We start from the raw sequence: 23,172 nt of genomic DNA on the forward strand, positions 1-23,172 counted from the left end.
TTTGAAGATGTTATCATGGAAAACATAAAGTGTACATTATTCAGAAACAGAAAGATTTTATGGTATGCCCCCATGTTTTTACCAAGGTTAAAGAGCTCAAATCCACTAAAAAGGTAATGAACCGTTTTCATATGTGGTGCGATTCCTTTGCTTCTTTTCCTTTACTGGCTTTGTACATTGGACATTTTTGGCCTAAGAGTTTCAGATATATTTTAAAATTATAGTTTTCTGAAGACACTACATGCTTTGGAAAGTAACTGGCACTTCAAGAACAGTCTCGGCAAAAGAAAAAAATGCTGAAAGAGCAGAGAATCATTCTCATTTCAAGAAGTAGCCAGCTGAGGTCAAGACTAAGGAACATTGGCAAGAAGTCTGCAGATGCACTGCTTGTTCTGTACCTATTCTGCAGATATAAAAGACTGCTCTTTCCAGAACTGTCACAGTAGTAGACTGCATAACCAATAAATCCATATTTTCCTGTAAACTTCAAACTTCCGTATGTATGAAATACAATCTAGGATGTTGTGGTAAAAATATTTTATCAGCATGCCATATTATTAACTGACAGTGAAGCCATAAAAGAATTAGTCTTTTGGGTAATCTTTGCTAACATAACCATACTTACATCATCATGTCCTCTCCACATGCCCACTGAAAATTATTCTGAAAAATATCTTAGGGAATTAAGGAGGTTAGCTGTAAGTAGCAATTGTTACTTACTCTCCTCTGTAAAACTCGACATTCATTTATCTCAGGACAAGTATATGAGGTTTAAGGGAGCCATAATAATTAAAAGATTTTTCTGGAACATAATTTCAAAACTATTGTCAAAAGCAAAAAACACTGAATACTACCTGAAAAGTGGGAATGCCCATATCCCAGTGTCATGAAGCTCCTTTTTAAAGCCTTAATGGAAAATATAAAACCTCAAATGTATCATTCATCTCCAGTTTAGACTGAAAGTGTGTAGAGTATCTAAAAAGATGTATTCTGTATTTAAAGAAATGAAGAAAGTATTTTGGGGAGGGTGTTTAAGATACCATAAATAATGTCAGCTTTTGGATACTGAGACATTGGAATATCACAGCTAACCCTAAGGAAAACAGTCTAGAAGACATGAGGCAAAAAGATTGCACAGTGTGCACCTAAAAACTGTGGAAGCGTTCAGTAAGCATTATGAACTGCATGGTTCAGCTGTATTATGTTCCTATGATGCCTTGGTATGATATATACATCTACATATAATGCAGAGAGGGACCAGCTGTAGCTCTTAAGAGCTGAGGGCCCCTTCGAGACACAGAAGAAAGAAGCACAGGCCTTGAGCAAAGCACCTAGAGGCATTATACCTTTGAAAGCAATTTCTTTAACATTCAGCAGAATTATTGCTATGGAGTTTCAGGTCAACATATTACCATAAATGCCATATCAGGGAAAATCTCTTATACACAAGTCTATCTACCACCTTCCTGCACTTTTGCTACCACAGAATGACTAATGTAAAGCAAAGACAAAAAACAAATCAAGATAAAATGAAAACAAATCTATGGGAATCATTCAAGAATGAACCATCATGTACTGGACACAAAATACTGTCTTTACTTACACTTGCAATAAGTTTTGACTTTCAGGCTTCAGTGTAATTAATTTGGGGCTTACATTAAGAACTACTGTCATTTGTAATGTTAACATAATTAAGAGAATCCTGTTTGTCATTCTCTGTGCCCTTGGCAAACATTTAAACAAACACACAAATTCGTTTTCATGACAGTCGCAGCAAAATTAACACGAAAGTCGCTGTTTCTCTTGCCAATATTTCCAAAAGCCAAACAAATAAATAACTCATATTTTAGCTGTTAAATTTTTTTACCTCAGTTTCTCACATCCATTAAAAAGTTTACTGGCTTTAATCATGCCACTGTTGTTTACTGTTGTATAAGGTATGTCCCACTCCACATACAATACGATACATAACACACATTTCTAAGATTTTTAAAGTGGGCAAAGGTTCATTGTACTGAAAAAGTTTATACAAATGTGTGTGATGATGATGATGATGATGATGATGATGACAGTGATGAAGATATCACATCCTATAATCCCAATACTTCCAACAGTTTTCTGGCGGAGATTCTAAAAGTTTATTGCATTGAAGCTATTAGGTTTCACCTGCAGTTCTTTTGAGCACTGCTATAGCAGGTTTGTTATGGAAACCTCTGGGGTTTCAGAGATTTTTTTTCTTTCTTTCTTTTCAAGACTATTAGATATGCAAACTTTTCTTTGCAGTGAATCAGTTAAAGAAAGGATGTTTCTTTACAAACACTGTAGTATTACCTGAATTAAATGTACAGACAAAATGACATGCTTAGAAGTATACTAATATGACTGAAAATAGAAAACCCCATCTTATGATTGTGTTATGAAGTCCTCACAACATAAAAAAAAAATTTTAGATCCAAAATCCAGACCAGTTGTTGTGGTTTAATCCCAGCTGGCAACTAAACACCACACAGCTGCTCACTCACTCCCCCCATGGTGGGATGGGGGAGAGAATTGGAAGGGTAAAAGTGAGAAAACTCACGGGCTGAGATAAAGACAGTTTCATAGGTAAAGCAAAAGCCACGCATGCAAGCAAAGCAAAACAAGGAATTAATTCACTACTTCCCATCGGCAGGCAGGTGTTCAGCCATCTCCAGGAAAGCAGGGCTCCATCACATGTAACGGTTACTTGGGAAGACAGATGCCATAAATCCGAACACCCTCCCCCTTCCTTCTTCTTCCCCCAGCTTTATATGCTGAGCATGACATCATAAAGTATGGAATATCTCTTTGGTCATTTGGAGTCAGCTGTCCCAGCTGTATCCCCTCCCAACTTCTTCTGCACCCCCAGCCTACTCGCTGGTGGGGTGGTGCAAGAAGCAGAAAAGGCCTTGACTGTGTAAGCACTGCTCAGCAATAACGAAAATATCTCTGGATTATCAACACTGTTTTCATCACAAATCCAAAACATAGCCCCATACTAGCTACTGTGAAGAAAATTAATTCTACCCCAGACAAAACCAGCACACTAATACAGAAAAACACTTGGAATAATTGGACAGTATTAAATATCTAACTGTAAATGAGCCACTGTTAATATTTGATGACACTAGCTATTACAGTAATGCTGTCCTTTTGACTTACACGACACTGTGATATCACCATTATAATGACAACTGGAAAACATGAAAGGAAATCAAGCATTTATGTAGCAGAGTTCATATTGAGTTCATCAGGAGATGCCACATCCTTCTGAAAGCCATCAGAGGCTGAAACCAACAGTCTCTTGGGAATGAGACTGTTGGGGGCTGAAAACCAACAGCCTCATGGGGCTGAAGTCAACAGTCTCTTGAGAATTCCAGATACTTTGACTAGATATGAAAATCTTAGAGCACTTTAGTATTTTATACATTGATGACTGGCCCCTAGACACGTTATTTATGAAGCTTGTAATAAGATTACTGAACGATTATACTTATACCTGCATTTCATCTAACCTAAGTAGGTCTCAGATGCTCTGTTTTGAAGTTCGTTTCCACTGTTTTCAAGAGAAATGGGCAAGGCTGGTTTTATTTATGTATTTTATTTTTGTATATGAGGTACTGTGAAATAACCGTAAAATTTTTCCTCTGAGCTTTACACAACTAGAGTGAAAATATGTCTGTTCAAATGAAAGACGGAAACTGTTGTACACGATTTCCTATATAGATGGTCAAAGAATTAGAAAGAATTGCAATTAGATGTAAGTCAGAGTAAATCTCAGTAGAAAATATACCAAAATGTTGCAAACATAAGCCTTTGAAATTTGAAGTCTGTGTCGGTATTTGTTTTGCCCGTAAAGTGAAGCCTGCCATTCATCTACCCCTTTCCATTGATCTTCTTTCTATTGGCTATCTTTGAGCCTAGTAACTTTACTATTCCTTTTAAACTCATCTTTAATAAGCATTTACAGTTGACTAGACTTGGCTTATAATCTGTTTCTTAGTTTCAGACTTCATCGGGGTTTAAGCAGTTCTGTCCTTCTTTCCTCATGTGCTACATAAAGATGAAGCAGCAAATAAAAGACTTTGTAATCACAATTTTTTTTTCTTTAATTTTATGCATGTCACTTTACTTGTACAGATGACAAATGCCATCTTTAATTTGACTTGCACATCATTTAGACACTAGTTAAAGCAATACATTGTTTATTAAGGGTTGCATGAGGTCTTCTAAATGTTCCACAGTAAATCATTCACTTTATCTAGGCTGAAATGCTGTAAAATCTTGCCAAAGTAGCCAAAAATCTGAAGGGTTTTTTTTTTTGGTACGTATTAAAAACTTCAGGCAAATGCAAATGAAATAAATTCTCCTTCTTTTCATAATCATAATGCAACAAAAGAAAGAATCCTATAGCCTTCAAGTGCAAATTATTCCATCTTGATTAACAGTAAAAAAGGCTTTTCTTTCCTGCTCTCATCTCTCCTTTCCTCTCTCTACCACCACAAGAGTTAAAATGGCTATAATTGAATGTTTATTTGTTGCACAAATGATGACTTTTCCACTTTCTTCTTAGCTAATTTCTTTTTCATGGATACATACATAAAACTTAAAGGTAAAGGGTTTACAGTAATTTCTTGTTTAACATACTGTATATCACAAACTGACATTTTTCCTAACCTGTTTGTTCCCATAATTTGTATTTGACTAAAAGCTTATCTTCCAAATGGTTGTGCAGTTCCAGTATGATGACACAGCAAAAAAATATTTGTTCATTCTTTCAATATTTTAGTCCAATGGTTTTGTTAAAAAACACAATATAAACACTGTAATCAAACCAACTCTCCATTTTCTTTTTGATAAAGTAAACAGATTAAACTCTTTTCAAAATAAATAATTTTTTTCTGCTCTCCAGGAATAATTTTTTACAGCCTTTCAAGGCTTTGAACGTTTCTTTCAAGAAGAACGTCAGCAAAACTTTACTCGTTATCTTCAAGATTACACACGCCAAACAACACTGAAGGAGACACACTGTTGTGTTACTCCTTCTTACAGAAGTAGTACTCCTACAATTTATATTGGTCTTTCTGCCTTTGAGACTTCATCTGAATTGCCTTTGTATTAAAATGCCCTAATAATTTTCAAAGTAACAACTTTCCCTGTTCAGTGGGAATGCATTCCTATTTCCTAAATAAACACATTTATGATGTCAAGATGATTATTGAAAATGAAGTGTTCTTAGACGTATATACACATTTAGTGGGCCCAGCTTAATAAATTCTTGCAATAACTCTGTATAGCTGCCTTATGCTCAACATTATTTACCACTCCACTCATTTGTGCCATGTACACATTTTAGAATTAATTATATATTTATTTCAAATTAAAAGGGGGAAAAAAAAAAAGAGAGCTTCAAAACCTCTTGAGTGCCACTTGTGACATCCCCCTTTAATGATGATTTCCCACTGATAACCACTTGTAGCTTAATTCTTATTCTGTTGAGCTTGAACTTTGCACAGTGCCTGGTGGCCTCTTCTGACTCTGAAATCTGTGGCTTTCTGAAAATTGTGGTTGACTTCCTTTTTTTGAAGGGCTTTGGGGAACAAAAAGCACTCTCCTCAACACATCCTGAACACATACCATTTTGAATAGAGAAAAATTGTAGTCAAATCACACACCCCACTACATTCAGCCAGACATATGCTGGTGTCTGAAAGAATTCTTCGTCCCTCCGTACAGAAGTGGTCAGATTTGTTCCTGGTGTGTTTCACTTTCTTCTCTATTTATCTAAAATGGAGACCTGTATCAGTTGTTCTGGGGTGCTGAAAGGGACGCCTAATCTTAACCAAGGTCACTGAGATCAATTTAAGAGTACTGGAACAGATATAAGACCCTGGGGGGGGGGTGAATTAAATGATCGGATCATCCTTTCTCACCTCAAACTCTATGACATTTTTCATGCACCTGGTTTTGACTAGCATGTGGGAAAAAGAAGGCAATTCATCTTTCTGGTTGAAAAAGGAAGCATGACAACCCATCTTCTGTGTTTTATTTGTAGTCATCTAAATTTTCAATTTGTTTCCTCATCTTGCTATATTCTCATGTCTGTTCAGTTCCTGCTTGGTTTTTTGGCAGCCAATTTGGGGCTGCGTTTCTTGGGAGTATATAAAACTAACATTGTTATGTGGCTCTTCTGACAGGCAAAGCACTCATGCAAAGCAAGATGAATGGCATGTCAGTTTTCCCTATCATGGGATCTCCATTTAGTGACCCAGATGAGAACTGAGAGAACTTGTCACAGAGGCGAGAGAGACCAGATATGGCTTTAAATGGGGCTCCAAATCTCATATAGTTTTGAAGCTACTGCTAGAACACTGAATTTGTCATAAAAGACTTGTCAGTTCAGAGTTCATTAAGGTAAAAGATGAGAGTGTTTTTTCTGGACACTCTTGAGCCCTCCTATGGTAGGAGCAGGGACTAGTTACAGCCCTTGAAAGGAAAAAAAAATGTGCTTTTGCAGTGTTTTCTTCCAGCTTTCCTTTGGACTGAATCTCTATGGAATAGCTGCTTCTGGCATATAAGTATTTCTTTTCCTTGTTTGTCTTTTTCGGCTTCTTTGTTAAACTTGGAGGTGTGTTCGCGATGTCAATTCAAAGTCCCTTGAGACTTGGCTGAGACTTGAGGTGAGGTGTTAAACTTCACAAGACTGAACTGGAATGCTTAAGGTGAGAGACAGGGTTTTAATCACTTGCACTGTGGCTGCCACACTAGAAACTTTGTGACCTCAGCTGAGTTTTCTTTTACTCAGAGTCCAAAATCAATAGGACTATTCATGACTGGAGAAATGACTTGTGTTTAACTTTGGCCCCAAAGTTGGGAAGCATCAAAAAGTGTATTTCTCAGATGTGCAGTTTACAAACTGTGACTCTGAAACTCTGAATTTTACTATTTTGAATTCCATGTTTTGTAAATAATTCAGAACTACAGCACCATCCTTGACAGAACAGTTAATCCTCCTGCTTCACAGTCATATTTTCTTCACATCACAAAGGTTTGTTCTTGCACTAAGTTTACTGAGGCACCTTGACACTTTTGGCAGCTAGTAAAAAATTATTATTATTATTATTATTATCATCATCATCATTATCATTATCATTATCATTATCATTATTATTATTATATAAAAGCTCCCAGGGTTTGGGTGGACCACCTATAATCTTCCAAAGATTTTATTTTAGCATACTTATTGTAATCCTAAAACTAGTTATATAAATTGATATAAAATATAAAAAGGACTATAATATATATATAAAATATAAAATTGTGTAGATGCTGGAAAACAAAGTAGTTCAAATTTATTAGGCAACATCTTTTTTTTAAACAGAGTCCTCGTTATCACAGTCATTGAATTCTTCACAGTATCATGTAAAACACATATTGATTTCAAAGCTATGTTCAGAACTAGCCGGCTATGCTAAAAACATTAATTGGTCATATATGCAGTATAATAATTTATTTTTTCCTTATGCTATATATATTTATCTTGGTGCAGCCCAGTAAAATATTCAATATGGTGTACGAATAAACGCCTTGGATTGTGCTGCACACAATTCTGTTGCAATGACCCCAGGCGTATGTGACAATGACATTTGGAGTCTTTCACTCAGCATCTGTGTACATGAGTATCAATAGTTTTGAAGCAGAAGATGAACTATGACTAAAAATAACACCACACACTTCCTGACAAGGATCCCAGTCCTGCAATTGTATCTCATCTTATGATTTAAAAGAGCTTATGAACAGTAGTATGATTGTCAGATCCTCCAGGTCTGTTCATGTCTTTCTGTTGACTAGCAAAGTATGTTGTAGATATATATCAGTAAAGAAAAAAGGAAAAGACCTTCTTTAGCATTTTCATGGCCTAATAATGTGAATTAAAAAGATATACACCACTAGTTATATAGCAAATCTATGGAACTCGCTGCTTGAGAAGTCAGACTCAGCGGAAGAAAAGGAATAAGATGATACAGATACAATGCTGTGCAGATCTGGTGTCAGAAAACAATTTTCCACAGAAAATTTATCCATGTCCAGCAATATTTCTTCAAGTAGCTATCACTAAGGAACAAGAGCTAAGGAATCACTAAGGAATGCAAGAGCTGATAATTTGAGTTTGATCCAGTGTAACAAGATTAAAGAGCAAGTGAAAAGTACTCCACTTATGTATGAACCATCAGCTGCACAAATACAAGACAGGAAACAACTGGCCAAATGGGGATGATCTGGGAATTATAGCGGATTGTTAACTGAGCATGAGTCAACTGTGTCATGTTTTTACAAAGAAAGCAAATATCAGACTGCTATGTACAAGCAGAACATCCTCTGCAAAACACATCCAATAATCCTTCTGCTTAATCAGCACAGCTCAAGCCTTAGTTGAAATGCTGTGGCCAGCAATGTGCCCAGCAAGTTAGAAGTGGCACAACTGGAGAGGCAATTGTAGGAAATGAACTGTAGTTCAGATATACAGAAAACAATTTGTAACCGTAAGGACAATGAAACATTAGGATAGATTTCCTAAGGATCTTGTAAACACCCTGTCTTTGGAAGCATTTAAGATCAGACTGAGGAAGTATCAATCAGGAGTGACATACTGGTAGCTGATCCTGCTTTGGACTGAGGAATGGGCTGGATGACTTCTCAGAGTTTCTTCTAGCAACATTTTCTATGACTAATCACACCCTTAATGTCCCTTTTTCCCAGATAGGTAAAGAAAATGGGTATATGGTATCTCATTAGATTTGTAGTTAGACACAAAAAATCATTCTTTCTTCAAAAGAGCTTTAGTAAGACTCTTGAATGTATAAGCTTTTATTTCATTCTGAATTAAAGGAAGCTTTGTTCTTCCTTTGATCTAAAAAGGAGTATGTTTTCCAAAATAAGGTTCATCATAAGGCAAACTGTTCTTTTCTCAAGTTGATTTAGTTTATTTTAGTTTTTGTTTGTATATTTTTTTTATTTAATGTAAATTATTTTATCTCTGAAGAACAGAAATCTACTCATAAGCCTCTGCCATGCCTTTTAGTGAACACCAAAAAAAGGTCACTTTCACAAAGTTTGCAGACGTTTCCTTTGATTAATCACAAAAACTATGTAAGTACAATCTTGTAGGAAGATTTAGTGTGACTGATGGAAGTGTTTATCTACTTCATGCAATTTAGCAATCAATGGAAGCAGGACAAAGATCAAGGTGGGCTTTCTGACCAGCTTTCCTTTATAAATTGTCAGCCAGGCTTTGTTTCTGTAGTAGCTGGAACTGTAAGGTAAAGTTTTTTTATTTTTGTTTTCAGAAAGTCCAATGGGAATTGATTATTTAAAATATGACGTATATTCTGTTTTGTGCAGACATCATCACTGACTCCTTAACTTTTTTTTGCTAATGTGAAGTTCTTAGAAGTGATTTTGCTTTCCAAATCATGTCCTTCATTGAATCTTTGTTGAAATTAGGTCTATGGAGAGGAGAAAAGATGATTAAATATTTTTTTCTTTTTTTTTTTTTTTTTTTTTTGAGTAGTGGAAAAAATACTGTAAAAGTCAATTTTAAATGATCAATTCTAACATGAAAGTCAATGGAGGGAAAACCTCAAGACACCATTTCCCTACAGCCCCTTTTCAGGTCTGCTGGATGACTTAGAAAGGTGTAAACATTAGTCAGAGAGAATCAAGACTTTAAATCAAAACTGGATGTCTTTCTAAAAGATATATTGTCCTTCAAGCAGAAGATATGAACTTGATGCATGAATTATTGGTTCAGATTTTATGGCCTGTTACACAGGTGGTTGGAATAGATAATCATAATGGTTCTTTCCATCCATAAGGTATATTAATCTGAATTCAGCATGAGCACATTGAAAGGCAAAGAATAACTCAATGAAAGCAAATAATCTAAAAAACAATAACTACAATAATGTAAAAAATAAACTGAGCAAGAAATGCCCCTTAATTTTTTACTCTCTTTAAGGGTGTTACTTTCCATTTTTCCTGTTCTCGACTCAAGTCCTAATCAATCAAACAATAATAATAAAAATGTAAAGATCTATAACTTCAAGAGGTGGCCGGACACTTCCTGCTTTCTTGTGCACCACTGTGGCAATTGGCTTGCTGCCCAGCTCAGTAGGACTTCTGAGATAAAATAAATGCAAGCTGGACACTGGAAATTATGCTCTCTGGCTGAATGATATGGACTCAGTAATAAGAAAACAAGTAACAAATTTGCTGGTGATACATGAATTAAGAAATAATTTAGTAGTGTTTTCACCACTGCATTTGTTCTACTGTGCTAACGGTCTTGGTAAAAATTTGCTGTAGTCATTAAAGTAGCAGATATAAGTGAAGAGCACACAGGGAGCAGAAACACAGAGTAAGAAGTGGCTATTAAAGTCACAATTAGAAATATAACCTTACCTTTTAACAACGGAGGTGTTAACAACACAGCAGACTGCCCTCTCACCACATTGCTGTTTAAAGAGTTCATTTAAAATAGTCCTCAGTTGGCATGCTTGGAAATGCCATCCTTTAGCAACATGAGAACATAGCATGTAGAACCAGAAAAGCATTTAATGGTTATCTCTGTTACTGGATCCGGGAGTGCTTTTAATTTAGTGGTTGCAGCTACACTGCAGCTCTTTCCCTCCCCTTCAGAAATGCCCCTTCTGCCCTAGTTTTCAGGTAAAGAAAAGTTGCAGGCCAGACAAGAGGTATAGTTTGCTTTAAAAAGACCTCAGAGTCCCTATTGAAGCACCTCTCAGAAACCCATGGTTCATATAGTTCTAATCCCTGCTGTTGTGAGCAACTCTATCACACAATTTCATCCCAAATTTAGGAAGCTACAGTTTAAAAATATGTTCTCACTCACCTATGTTTTCATGACTCACAGCTGCAACAGTGAAACATTCAGATATTAAGAAGTTTCTTGTAATTTATGCACAAAAGTTATTAATTGACAATGCATATCTTTTAATTCTGTTGAAATTTATTCTTTATCTAAAATAGATCTTCTTTCCAATTCCATTTTACTAGGCTGAAGTCTTCTGCAACACAAAAGGTTTTCCAAACCTTTGATCGTATTAATAATCAGTCTGAAGTCATATTTCCTGAACGTAGAATCATAGAATCATAGAAACACAGAATCGTTTACATTGGAAAAGACCCTGAGGATCATCAAGTCTAACTGTAAACCTAACACTGCCAAGTCCATCACTACACCATGTCCCTAAGCACCACATCTATCTGTTCTTTAAATACCTCCAGGGATGGGGATTCAGCCACTTCCCTGGGCAGCCTGTTCCAGTGACTGACTACCCTTTTTGTGAAGAAATTTTTCCTAATATCCAACCTAAACCTCCCCTGGCGCAGCTTGAGGCCATTTCCTCTTGTCCTGTTGCTTGCTACTTGGGAGACCGACACCCACCTTGCTACACTCTCCTTTCAGGTAGGTGTAGAGAGCAATAAGGGCTCCCCTGAACCTCCTTTTCTCCAGACTAAACAACCCCAGCTCCCTCAGCCACTCCTCATAAGATTTGTGCTCTAGACCCTTCACCAGCTTCGTTGCCCTTCTTTGGACACATTCCAGCACCTCAATGTCTTTGTTGTAGTGAGAGGCCCAAAACTGAACACAGTATTCGAGGTGCGGCCTCACCAGTGCCAAGTACAGGGGGACAATCACTTCCCTAGTCTTGCTGGCCACACAATTTCTGATAAAAGCCAGGACGCCATTGGCCTTCTTGGCCACCTGGGCCCACTGCTGGCTCATATTCAGCCAGCTGTCAACCAGCATCCCCCATTCCTTTTCCACCAGGCAGCTCTCCAGCCACTCCTCCCCAAGCCTGTAGTGTTGCATGGGGCTGTTGTGACGCAAGTGCAGGACCCAGCACTTAGCTTTGCTGAACCTCATATAATTGGCCTTAGCCCCGTGATCCAGCCTGTCTAGATCCCTTTGTAGAGCCTTCCTACCCTCCTGCAGACCAACACTCCCGCCCAACTTAGTGTCGTCTGCAAACTTAGTGAGGGTGCACTTGATCCCCTCATCCAGATCATTGATAAAAATATTAAACAGAACTGGTCCCAGTACTGAGCCCTGGGGAACACCACTTGTGACCGGCTGCCAACTGAATTTAATTCCGTTCACCACAACTCTTTGGGTTCGGCCATCCAGCCTGTTTTTTACCCAGTGAAGAATACGCCCATCCATGACTGGAAATGTGTCTAGTATTCCAGACAGATACCACTAGTGCCTTGTAAAATACATTAGTGCATTACCCTTTCTACTACAAACCTCCTTCCTGATAGTTGCAAGGATTGTTCTCATTTTGGGGTAGGTAAACCAAGTGATGTTGAATAATATTGTCTCTCATTTTCATTCTCCTCTTGCTTAAATACCCTCTACACCTATTATGCATACTAAAACACCTTCACCAGTGTATTATGAGGATCAATTCACGATTGGCTAATTTTAACAATTAATAGGAAAAATAAAGAAAAAAAAAAGAGCAAGTTGATTAAAAAAATTAAAACTACCATGGTTGAATTAAAAAATAGTGTTCTGATGACATGAAAATGTTTGACAGGAATGTTTTAATTTCTTTGAAATTTTGAGGGAAGATGTTCTATATCGCTGAAAGTCAGAATAAGATATTTTCATTTCAGTTCTTGTATCTGATATGTTACATATATTCCTTACAATTAATATTTAAAAGTATATTGCAGTTTTCTAATGTCATCTGAACAAAGTATTTTGAAAGGTAACATCAAAGTTTCCAAAACAAAACATTGAAGACCTTTGACTCCATAAAATGCCTTGAAACATTGACTTTTGTTCTGATGGGAAATTACAATTATTCAAAATGTAGGAATTTCTCATTGGATAGTATTTTTTGTTTTCTTACCAACTCTACTAATACCTAAGTAAAAATTTTGTGATTGGATAAATTGCTTATCACCAGAGTATCTAAGCATTTTCTAAGTAAAATAGTTAAAAACTGCATGTATAAGGTAATATGCATATAATCATTTAATATGTTTGAAAAAATATAGCTGTTTGTTTTAAATTACAACTCAGTGTGTTTTAAAATGTGGATTCCATACTCAAGGAATTAAGGTATGGCTTAAATCACGTGCTACAATTTCTGTGACTTAGTGATTTATTAGTGACTTAGTAAGTTGCTTCTACCAAACTCATTCATCCTTAATCATTTTCTTTTTAATGTGCACCCATGATCTTCCTTTGAGGAGTATAGTTCAGGACGGAAATCCAAGAAAGTATCCTGGAATGACCTTTCATCTAATTTTCACAATAGATTTCACAAATATAAGACAGAAATAATAATTGAATGATGTCTTGTCACATAAACATTTTCAAGCACACTTTAGAGGCAATTTTTGCCATAATCACCAAGTTAGAAATCTTCAGCCCCACTGAGTGGAGGAATACTTTTCCTCAAAAGCAACAGAACTATTGTGACTCCACTGTGCAAGAGATCACACAGACAAGTGTTGTGACATAGTATAAACCTTAGTCTTCCTGAATTAGAAATGGACCTCAAAGGCAGAACTTTGCAAGTATGGAAAGGAGGCCATGTGCCACCACAGCACAGTGATGGTAATAGAAATGCTCTTGCTGCATTGCAAGCCAAGCAGTGGTGCTAAATAGAAAGCAGCCATGTGAATGTAACTCAGTAGCTGTGCCACACAGAAGATCTGAACTGAACAGAGGATTTAATCTCTCATATTCCCATGTAATGTTACTTTTCTTGGACTTTAATCAGAGCACAAGATTTTAGTCCCAAGAGCTTTGAAAGTTATACCTTGGTATATCTCATTCAAGGCGGCGATCAGATCTCAAATTGGCTTATAGCTTAGATGTGTGTTCAAGAAAATGAGAAGTGGAAAGACAAAGGAAGATGATTGCTGATAGAGCTGCTTTCTTACAAAATCTCACTCCAAAGATCAGAGACCTTCATGGATTTTCTGTTATTTTCAACAAGGTTCAGAACGGATGTCAAATGAATCAAAATCATAAGCAGAAAAAGCTTCATAATGCTGTTTCTGTGGTTTTTGTGTTTTTCAGAAAGCCATATCCATCACATATGACATTTTGTGTCATTGCATGGTTGTGTGAAGGCAAACCAAATCCAAACTAGAGGCTTCATGAAGCAATGATCAATCACCCAAGACATTTGGGTTTGGTATTCAGATAAATCTGAACACACAGTATGGCTAAAATAGCATGAGAAATTTTTTTTTGGCATTATTTCTGTGCTCTGTGCTTTTCATGCGTGATCAGATTTGGATTTTTTCCAAACCATTTAGCCAGACCTACTTCTTTCTAACTGTATACTTTTAATACCCCCTAAAATGAGTTTTTCTTGTGATATCATGGAGAAACTGAAACTGCAGTGGAAAAGTATACAACACTGTTGGCAGACAATTCAGTAATTGCAGATGGAAAACACCACTTCGGGAAAACTCACATGATTAAGCCACTGATTAAAAATAAATTGTACTCTCAAAGTAAGTTTACATTAATATTATGTAGGGACAGCAAGCAGGAACATTCCTAGAACACTTAACTTTATATCTCGTTGACTGACAAAACTGAATGCTTTACTACTCAGTATGTTTTCAACAGCAGAATTTATTTTCTCTGGTTTACATGGTTTTTAAGCCTTTCTCTTTTTTCTTCCCTATGCCAAAAACAAACATGAACATTTGTCTTAAAGATAATATAATAATATATTTTTAGCATTGAAATCACTCAATTTGGACCAGTTAAGGTCTTTTGTAAAACCCAAAATCACAGATTAGAAGGTATTATACGCTACATGAGCTATTTTACACGACTGTTTCTTCACTGATGATTTTGAGAAGTTTCCTTTTCCTTTGTTTGGAGGACTGCTGTGAGATCCCCCTGCAGCCATCTCTTCTCCAGACTACACAAGCCCCAGTCCCTTGCCCTCTCCTTGCAGGGCAAGTGCTCCAGTCTGTACTATTGTGGCAACCCCCCACGAAACTTGCTACAGTTTATCAACATCTTTCTCTTCATACACTCATTAAAAAAAAAGTTTTCTACACAAGTCACATTCCCATAGATCAAACATTTCATTTTTGTGTAACAATTCCTATTTGTGTAACAATTCCTATTCCTATGCAAGTTGGCAGTCAGGTTTAGTTTATGAATAAGTGTTAGCTCATAGAGGCAGATAAATGCTTCAGAGAATGATTGCTTACAGAAGAAGTAGGCATTCACAGCAAGTTTAACAAAACCTCCATAAAGGACCCTTAGTGCACTCCATGAAATCAGTTGTATTGCCCCTGCAATGGTTTTACTGGGGCTTCATCCATGGAAATGGAGATCCACCACATCAGACTAGATGTAAGGAAGAAATTTTTTATGATGAGGGTGGTGAAACACTGGAACGGGTTGCCCAGAGAGGTGGTAGATTCCCCATCCTTGAAACACTCAAGGACAGGCTGGATGGGTCTCTGAGCAACCTGATCTAGTTGTAGATGTCCCTGCCAATTGCAGCGGGGGTGGACTAGATGACCTTTAAAGGTCCCTTCCATCCCAAAGCATTCTATGATTCTATGATTCTATGATCATTGCCTCCTCTGCCTCATAAAGCAGAACTGGTGCAACTAAAAATTGATGTCAAAATAATTTCACCTGTTAAACTCCTTAACTTGCCAGCTAAAAAAGTGAGCCCATTTTCCATGATCTTGTGCATTTATGTTTTCACTGGAATTTGAAGATGATCAAGTGCAAGGCATAATGCACAGACTAAGAATTTGATTTTAAAAAGGAGGATTTTAACTTAAAAGCAACTGAGATGACTAAATTTGTAGACAAGATAATTTGGGTTAATAATGTAGTCAACAGACTGAGAGAAACTCCTCCTGATGCTAATTTAGTGTTCTCCTGAAAAATAAACTATTTTTTTTTCCTTTTATTCCCCCCAATCTCCTTTATTAATTTTTCAAAATGTATGTTCTTTGTATGTGACTTCTTCTTTCAGCTGGAATACAAAAGGAAAGGTAGGACAACAATCCCAGAAGTCTACTATTGAAAAATAATTTTAAAAAATTCTCTATATAAAACCTGGCTAAATAATAATTTTAAATATGTGAAATATTAGGTATGTGAAGTAAAATGTTTTCCTGATTTAATATTCAGAATTACATACTATCATTACTCTTAGTAATTATGATGAAAAATAGGATTAGGTATTGTAGTTTATATTAAAAGTAAACTCACTCCCAAAATTAATGCTTAATGAATAATTTTTTTAAAAACAAGAAAATGCACAAACCAAAAAATACAGTAGAATATTATTTTTACAACAGGATCCAGGAAAAGGGAAATACCAATGAAATCTGCAATGGCTGGATATCTCAAAAGAAAAGAATAGGGTAAAATAAAATGCATCTCAAACATCAGTGGTTTAAAGCAATCTGAGGTGTTGGGATTGGTTTTAGGTGCTGTAAAGTCTTCATTTGACAACAGTGTGGACCTATGCACTCAGCCTCTCCACTTGCTCTCTGCATCATCCCTCAGTTTCTTTTCCTCAGGCTTTTTATATTCAACCTCTTCCTGCCCATCTTGAGAGAAAAACTTTCAACTAGCCCCAGCAGATTTTCTGAGTCTGTTTTCTTCTCCACCTCACAAGGCTATTTGTTGTGTCCCAGAACACTTTACTCCTGTCCCTCATAATGAAAGATGAGCTGCCACCAGATACTGCTCACCTAGCAATAAGCACAAGCAAAGTATTTGAGGTTGTATAAGCACCAGGGCAGTGATCTTCAGACACAGACTGAGAAGTTTGCTAATGAAGAGGACACATTGAAGAGGCAGCTAGATAATGAGGATTATGAATAACTAAATCCATAGAGAAAGCATCTGGAATCTGTGGCCGGGTGAGCCTGGACTGTTGTGCATGAGGGGTAAAAAAAAAAAAAAAAAGATATTTATTTCTATGGTGTGGTTACGTAGGTACTCAACATCCATGTTGAGGAGCACAGTATTTTTAACCAGTCAAACAGATTTTTAAATGAGCAGAAAAGGCAACACAGTGGAAAAGACAAATCAGATACAGAATCTGAATTACTGTGTTGAGCAGGATGTGAATGGCATCAGTTGTACTCTGAAGGCACATCTCTTTCCCTGTCGACTATATACAGAGCATAGACGATTAGTGTAGATACACACCTAACTTAAAATGGCTAATGTTATTCAGATTATTCCCTTCCAGTTAATTCCATTAAAAAGTTTGTCAATATAGACGTCACAGTGGCCAGATCAAATTCTAAATAATGGACAAATACATTAAAGCTGCAAGTCAACTTCATCATGTATAGACTGATAGAGGACAAATTCTTCTCTTAAGACCATCATTTTAACTTTTCTTTAGTTCTGCCTTTTAATTGCTCTTCAGCCAAGTATTGATTTCAGATAAGTACTGTGATTTCTGAGAAACACTGCGGTTTAGGTTTTATATGATGCTGGTACTATGTCACCTGCATAACACTGGCACTTCAGCTCTTGTTAGTCATTACCTCTCTCAACAGCTTTGTAAAGCAGTTAAATAGAGACAGAGTTTTAGGGGACTGTGAAGCTTTGGACTTGGAGATGAAAACAAGAAAAGCCTATATTGCTTCTTAAACTCTGAATTTGGTAACAGAAGAAAGAAAAGAAAATAATTTTACCCATAGGTTATGAGTGTTGTCTTTGGAGGGTGTATGACCTAGATACTGCCTCAAATTCTGGGTGCCAGTTGATAAGTGTCAGCACCAAAAGCTATGCATTTTTTTCTAGTGAGTTTGATGCCTTATAGTACAGAAAGAAAGTTGAAATTGAAAAGCAGTCGCTAAGACCCCACTAAAAATAATTTCCTGTCTTTAAAATGAATAATTTATAAACATATAGATTAAATTTAATTAATATATTAGGAAATCATGAGAATAGGATGATGAGGACATTTTTTTCAATATAGGATGTGGAAAAATCAAAATTATTCTTTAAAAAACATGAAGAAAAAAAAGCAATAGGTGATTGGTGACAATAAGGAGGCAGTCTGTCTTATTTTGTGCAAAAGTGCTAGAAGTCAGTTAAAAAGCTATCCTGAAACACACTGAGGTTCCAAACATGTAAGAATGAAGGCAAATAATTAATGTGTTTTCTGGTATTAGAATACTAGCTAATCTGGATTCTGTATTTATATATTCAGTTAGAGGGCAAAGTTTGACAAATGCGTTTGCTCACTTGCCAGTGATGAGCAGAAACTTTTCTTGGCATGTTGGGACTTACACATCAGTTGCTGCAAGATTTAAATGTTTTATTTAAAAATCAACCAACCACACACATGTAAACAAGAAAGAAGTAGAGGGAGAAATCTACTTTTATGTTTCTGAAGAAAATCTTCTACATGTTTCCAATGTTTCTCCTGGCTTTGGGCAGCATGAAAAAAAAATATAAAACTAATTTTTTTATTCTCATTTTTTCTTGATGTATACAGAAGAGGACAGGTTCATTGTAAAGACATTGAAGAGGACTCCACTAAACCGAATCAGCCTGCTGTGGCCATGCTGTTTCCAGATGTGATTTGGAAGGTCCTGATTTCACGTCTTACTGGCTCTACCTGTCTGCACACCCACCATAAATTGTAGATATGCTCCCTAGTGGCTTTCTCTTTTTTATTTTTTTCCCAGGACTAAACCCCACTGTCTTTCCCAGCATGTACAGACAGTGTGGGATTTTGATTTGTTGAACTGATGAACAAAATAACAAAATGATTCAAGGACAAATAAAGACAATCAAGATGCAGAAGATGTCTTCTGCTTTTCAGGAATGATAATAAAGGTGGTGATCATGGTGGCCAAAAGAAAATGCAAAGTGGGAGTACAACCCACATACATCACAGCAGCAGAATTGCAGTACTTCCTCCTGCCTGGTGGCTGGAAGTAAGAAGCTGAGTTTTTATGAATGAAAAAACAAAAGGGATTAATATTTCTGGGACACCTGATAGACTCTGACCATGCCAAGATTACCAGACTTAGGAATCCTAATTTCTTGGTTCTTGAGTACAGTCCAGCTACATCTCAGTTTCATACTGGAGACTTAAGCATCAGGTTACACTTACTTACCACCATCCACTTATTTCTGTAAAATAAAAATCTAGGCAAGTGGGTTGGTTGGTAGTCGTTAAACACTTCCAAAGGTCTCTGGCATGTCCAGTAGGTAAACCCACAGGCCTGTCTAGAAGGTTGAGCTTCTAGAAAAGAAGCAACTCCATATGGTGTTGGACTAATTAGAACTGTCTTGACTCCATAATCTTTCCACCATCTGCCTCCTGAATGTTTGATTATGCCTTAAGGAAACATTACCCTATGGATCACTTGTTAGCCTTAAACAAAGCAGACTCCTTATAACTTCTCCTTGGCCATCTGGCACTCCTCCCCATTTTCTTTGCAGGGTCACAAGACAACTTCATCAATCCTTACCTTTTTCTGCCCATGTAAGCTGCCCCATTATCATGAGATCTAATTGCAATTATGCAGTCCTGAGACAGGACCCTGTAAAGGTTGATTTAGAGAAAGCATTTCCCAGTAATACCTGGAAATCATGAAGAACATCGACCTAGTACCTAGCAATCTCTGCCAAGTATAGTTTCCAGTCATGCAACTTTGCTACTTTACCCAAAAAGCTGAGCACAAACACTTTCAGGGAGCTGTCAGTCATGCTGGTCCACATGAAATGGAACTGATCGGAAACAATTCATTCTTATGTAGTGGGAGAAGATACAGGGAACCATGTGACATATGGGTATATCATTGTCTGTTTTTTCCCATAGAAATAAAATAAGGAAAATAAAATTAGATTTAAAAAAAAAAAAAAAAAAAAAAAAGAAAGATAAATGAAATCAGAGGGGGAGGAAAGGGGACAAGTAATCCAAAATGAAAAAAGAAAATTGAAATTATAAAATTGCAACAAACTGCTTTTTTTTGGTCCTACAATTATGTAGGACTTTTTCTAAAACAATATTTGCCCAAAACAGTGAAATCTTCTCAAATATTTCAGTTTTTATGAAAGAGCAATTCTCATCCAAAAAAGTACAGCAAAATTCATTCAACCAGTTCTTATAAAATCATAAGCACATAAAACCCCAATACTACTGCAGAAAAGTTGGAAGCAAGAAAATGGTAATTTACAGCTGAAAATGTCCATACATTTTAATGTAGATGGCATAATCATGGACATGGCAAAGACAAAGTTCTAATCCCTTCATTAAAGTATGGCTTCCAGTAACTTATTTTTTGGATGAATGAAACAAATCAATTTCAAACAGAATTGACTACAATAAGTATGGATAAGCCAATAGCAACATCAAAATGTTTCCCATTATACTTAAGAGGACTCCAGCTGGGATATCTCTATACAAGTGTTTTATCAAATGATACAGTCATATGACAAGCAGAAATAGACGTTGAATGAATGCATTGGTTTCAGAACGAATATGGTACATGAAAAATTTAAATGAGAAATGGAAACTAAAACACGGAAGAAAATGAAGATAACTATGTCATAAGACCAAGAGAATTGGAAAGAACATGTAACTTTAGCAATGAAGTCTCTGAAATAAAAAGCGATTTATAATTTCTTGCACATTTAGTCTACTGAACATAAAATCCTTAAGATCTGAGATGAACTGAAGAACTACTGGTAATAACCAGAAGACTTGAATAGTAACAAATTCAGTCCAAAGAAATAGGCTATTACTTGAGTGATTTAGAAGTGTGCTCTGAAAGAAAAGTATATAACAGAAAAAGATTCAAGAAAAAAAACTGCTATTGATATGGAGATGGACTGCCTCACAGTTTAGATACCCAGCATTTGGGAAAACAATGGCTTACGTGGGAAAGGCATAGTACTCTTCTGAAGTGACAGACGCAGCATCATTATTACTAATTACTCTAAGCCACAAGACTATTTTTAATAAATATAAGTGGTAGAGACCTCAAAGCCTAGAAGTAAAAAAAGTATATGCAATGCAAGGAAAAGTTGGTGAACAAGGCAGCAGAAATAAAACCATTTTTTCCATTTCATGCAAATAAATAGGTACATTTTCTTCTTTCCTCCCCTCTCTTTTTTTTAAGAGTTAGCACATTCTAAGGTAAATCACGTAAACAGATAAATAGACTCAGGAGCATCAGTAGCTGTTAAAGTGAAGAGGAAGAGTATCACACTAAGGCATACAATATCAGATGTTATCCATATGGTGTAAAAAGTGCACTAGATGAGAAACGCTTATCTGTGACTTCAAGAAAAGATAAAAACACACTAGCAACCAAAAAACCCACAACTCAACAAACCCACAAAAAAACCCCAACCACTCCCATCAGTTGTTGAAGTGTTGGTTCAAGAAAATAATTGTCTTTTTCAAGGAGATGTTGAGCAAAAAGACAGGACTGCATACAGATAAAACAGTATCTCCGGTATTACAAAAACATAGAATACTCTATCTTGGTAGACCACAGACAGAAGAAACGCTACTGTAACGCAGGCAAAAAAAACAAACCAAAATAACAGCAACAAGACATGATCAAAAAGGAAGCACTGGATCTATTTATACTACCAAGTATTAGTGGCAAATATAAGATACAGATAGGTACTGATACCGTACAGAAAGACTGATGTATAGCAACAATTTATATTGCATTCCATATATTTTAAATAGAAGTAATGTTTCCTTTTATAAATGTGATATTAAAAAGTTTTAATAAAATACAATTTTGAAAGAATCAAGATCTGAAAGTTATAGAGAATAATCAATGAGATTTTGGAAGATGATAATTAGAGAGGTAGTTGCTGCCGTATTCTGGTTTATTAAAGGGTGTGTGAAAGCAAAAGTGATTCTATAAAAATATTTGAACTCATAAATATTGAGTTCATCGTAACTGAGCATGGATAACTATTATTTGCCATCTAAAATTTCTGGCCCTTGAGCCTGTATTTTCCTAATCCTGTCCTAAGAAAGTTCTTACAGCTAAGGATGCACAGAAAGCAACCTCTGACAGGCAACCATTTTTAGACATGGCAAGTTCAGGTGCTGGGTTTATTAAGCATTATTGTTGCCAAAATGAACCTTTGAGAAATTTGACTGAATGAGACAATGTTTCAGGAGAATAAAATGTATGAGACAGCATTTCAGAATTTTAGCTGAATGGGTCTGCAAATATGTCCTCCCTCATTTTCACTCAGCAGGATAAACAGAAACTGTAGATCACTACCAGCTGCACATTCAGTCAGGCTAGCGACAACTTTAAAAGCACAGAAAGCACAAATATATTTCATATGCAGGTTGGATATTTACTAAGGTAGTGCTGTAAAAAACCCTGCAGCTTTAATTTGAAGATACATACATTTTCAAATGTACATCTGCAGAGCTCATTTTTTAGTACAGTTTTTGCAGAAGCCCAAGCTTTGACTTTGTTATTTGAAATCTGAAGATAAAACAGCAAGGAAAAACAGAAAGATAGGGACTGAGATAACAAGATTAGGACTTAAAGATAGTACTCAAACCTGTCAAGGACAAAAATCGAGCAAATTATTTGTCTGGACAGTGACTTTATAATGTAAGAAATAAACTTTCTAGAGCAGTGAACACATCAGCTACAGTGACAACTACAATTAAAACTAAAAACAATGTATTTGTGAGACCTATTTTCATATTATGGATGTGACAAGCGGTGGGGTTTTTTGCAAGTTGTACATTTTTTCCACTACCTCTCTTTGGAATCTAGAGTCTCTGAAGGCTCTCTTCTTGCCCGTTGTCCTTTACTTTCTGAGTGCTGTATCCGCTTGCAGGGGTTTCCACTAGTGTATCCTAAACAAACCCTTCAAAAAGACCTGTATTCTTTCAAAGTCACATATCTCATCTTAGGCAGCTCACTAATCTCTCAAAACCTGGATAACTAAACCAGACTCATAATCTTCTGTTTCTGAACTGTCTAAAGCTTTCCTTTAAAGTTTTCATGCTACCACCCTCTGTCATCCAGAACCAGAAGTCTCCTTTGATACTCTCCTTCCCCTTCTCTTACAACTTCCAT

The sequence above is a fragment of the Platalea leucorodia genome (genome assembly GCF_965183815.1).
Source record: "Platalea leucorodia genome assembly, chromosome: 2".
NCBI lineage: Eukaryota > Metazoa > Chordata > Aves > Pelecaniformes > Threskiornithidae > Platalea > Platalea leucorodia.